General features: G+C 51.9%; 2 long non-coding RNA genes across 2 annotated transcripts in view; one reads left to right on the top strand and one right to left on the bottom strand.

The window, feature by feature from the left end:
* Window positions 1-3039, top strand: part of LOC106724821 — a 21117-nt gene that overhangs the window by 16114 nt on the left and 1964 nt on the right. Inside the window, exon 2 of the long non-coding RNA XR_001360652.1 lies at window positions 1014-1021. This is a non-coding gene — a long non-coding RNA (uncharacterized LOC106724821). The remainder of the gene's footprint in view (window positions 1-1013; window positions 1022-3039) is intronic.
* LOC106724822 overlaps window positions 1-3039 on the bottom strand; it is a 19469-nt gene that overhangs the window by 14468 nt on the left and 1962 nt on the right. The gene's annotated exons all lie outside the window — the stretch shown is intronic.

Here is a 3039-nt window from a genome sequence, read left to right as displayed (position 1 = left end):
GCGTGCAATGCCGCCCGGCCGTCCCCCTTCCCACCGGGTTGCAGACCTGAAGCCGGGAGGCCGGCCGAAGCCCGTCTTCCCCCGACTCCCTCACCCCGAAGACCTGGCCGGGCGACGCCAAGGCTCTTGCAGGACACAGGGTCTCCCAGGATCCTTCTCCCTCCACGTCCTACTCCTTCCGTCCTACCTGCGGGGCCCGGGTCCTTCCTTGGACGGTCCTGACCTCGCCAATATCCGGCCCCAGGACGCGGCTCCCCGCGCTGTGCAAAAGCGCCCTCTGGCGGGGGTTCCCGGGATGTGCAGACGCTCGCGGCCGAGGCTGCTGTGGGCGGGGCGGGAAAGACTCCGGACCCTCGGGGGTGTAGGTCTGATGCAGCGGTTCTCAACCTGTGGGTCGCGACCCCTTTGGCAGTCAAACGACCCTTTCACAGGGGTCGCCTAAGACCATCCTGCATATCAGATATTTACATGACGATTCATCACAGTAGCAACATGACAGTGATGAAGTAGCCACGACAATAATTTTATGGTTGGGTCACAACATGAGCAACTGTATTTAAAGGGCCAGAAGGTTGAGAACCACTGGACGTAGAGCTGGGCACCTCTTCCTCCCCCTGGCTCCTCTCCACCTCTCAGCCTGCAGGCAGGGCACCCACTCCTGTGTGAGGCCCTCCCACCGGTGGGGAAACGGGCACTCACAGTGGGTGAGGCAGCCTGGCTCCAGGCCTAAATCTCACCTCCTCTTTCACTGGGGCTTCTGCTGTCCTGGTCTCCTTCGGGAAGGCCCCGTGGAGACCGAGGTGGGAGGGGCAGGTGGGGGCCTTCTTCCCCAGGCTTCTTGCAGCCGGGCAGCTGTGTCCCTGTCCCCATGGCACTTCGCCCTTCCGGTCTCAGCAGCTTCCCTTTCAGCCAGGGTCCCTCTCACGCCTGTAGGACCTCAGCAAATTAAGAAGTAAAAGTCCCGCCCTGACCGGTTTGGCTCAGTAGATAGAGCGTCGGCCTGCGGACTGAAGGGTCCGAGGTTCGATTCCGGCCAAGGGCATGTACCTTGGTTGCGGGCACATCCCCAGTAGGAGGTGTGCAGGAGGCAGCTGATGGATGTTTCTCTCTCATTGATGTTTCTAACTCTCTATCCCTCTCTCTTCCTCTCTGTGAAAAATCAATAAAATATATTTTAAAAAAAGGAAGTAAAAGTCCCTTCACATTAGGTCTGGGGAATCTCTCGGGGGTCCCATCAGTCAAGCACAGAGGAGGAAGTCTCGTGAGAAACGTTCGTAAGACTTGGCAGAGAGGGCTCACGTCCCCAGGTACCCTCCCTCAGTAGGAATCGGCGTCAATCATTTTTTAAAATTAAAACCTTTTAAGAAATATATCTTTTAGCCCTGGCCGGTTTGGCCCGGTGGACAGGGCATCGGCCTGCAGACTGAGGGTCCTGGGTTCCACAAGGCCACATGCCCCGGTTGCAGGCTTGATCCCCAGTGTGGGGTGTGCAGGAGGCAGCTGATCAATGATTCTCTCTCATCATTGATGTTTCTCTCTCTCCCTCTCCAAAATGAATAAAAATATATTTAAATATATATCTTTTACTGATTTCAGAGAGGAAGGGAGAGGGAGAGAGAGAAACATCAATGATGAGAGAGAACCATTGATTGGCTGCCTCCTGCACGCCCCACACTGGGGATTGAACCTGCAACCTGGGCATGTGCCCTGACAGGGAATCCAAATGTGACCTCCTGGTTCTTGGGTTGATGCTCAACCACTGAGCCACACCGGCTGGGCAAGTGTTAACCATTGTTGTCCTTGCTGAGGATTCTTATTCCAGGGGCAGGGCACCTGCCTGGCCTGAAGTCGCCTGGTGAGAGGGGCAGGTATCTTGATGGCCGTTGCCTGGCACTGGCTTGTTCTCCCAATGGCTATCAGGCAGGCCCAACTACAGCCTCCCCTGGAGGTGACACTCAATTAGGCCAAAGGTTCTTCCATTCTTTGTACCACAGACACCTTCTTAGAATAATGCCTTTAAATGCACAAAATACCCAGCATTACACGGGAAAGCAAAGGTAATGAAATATTAGAAAGAAAAGGGAGTATGTATGTTTTGGTTAACTTATTAAATAATGATATCTGGTGGTGGCCTAGTAACATTGTTATTTTCAAGTGCAATTAGTGTAAACAATACAATGAGCCCTAGCTGGTTTGGCTCAGTGGATAGAGTGTTGGCCTGCCACCTGAAAGGTCCTGGGTTCGATTCCAGTCAAGCGCATGTACCTTGGTTGCAGGCTCCTCCCTGGTCAGGGACCCTGCAGGAGGCAACCAATCAATGTGTTTCTCTCACATCGATATTTCTGTCTTTTCCTCTCTCTTCCACTCTCTCTAAAAATCAATGGAAAAATACCCCCGGGTGAGGATTTAAATTATAATATAAATAAAATAAAAGATTGAGAAGTGTCTGGCCAGCGTGGTTCAGTGGTTGAGCGTCGACCTATGAACCAGGAGGTACCAGTTCGATTCCGGGCCAGGAAACATGCCCGGGTTGTGGGCTCAATCCCGTGTGGGGCTTGCAGGAGGCAGCTGATCATTGATGTTTCTATCTCTCCTCATTTCCTCTCTGAAATAAAAAAATAAAAAAACTGAGAAGCTAATTATCCCCTTTTAAAAAAGCAATACATTGGAACATCTGCAGCAACGGTAATGCTATGAAAATACACTTGATCGCTATCGGGTACTGCTGCTAAGACCACCGTGGCTGGTCGCCTAACCTCATCATTGAAGGAAATGCTACATTTCAGGAGTAAGTAGTGAACGCGCCTTCCCCACGCAGGGACTCCCTGATGTACAATGAGCCTCTCCTCTCGGTATTTGGTAAAAATGTCAAGGGCACAAGGTTAAGTGGGGAAGAAGAAAACGGATTATAAAACGGTGGATTTTCAGTTCATTTCATTTTTTGCCAAAAGGAAAAATAAACTAGAAAACAATCGTGTGTTATGTTAAACACATCTAGAACAGCGGGGCTTTTCTCTGCCTCTCACGGGGAAAGGGGGG

Source organism: Myotis brandtii, unplaced genomic scaffold (assembly GCF_000412655.1).
Source record: "Myotis brandtii unplaced genomic scaffold, ASM41265v1 scaffold988, whole genome shotgun sequence".
Lineage (NCBI taxonomy): Eukaryota > Metazoa > Chordata > Mammalia > Chiroptera > Vespertilionidae > Myotis > Myotis brandtii.
The sequence above is the reverse complement of the archived record's forward strand: the minus strand, read 5'-3'. Positions and strand labels throughout refer to the sequence as shown.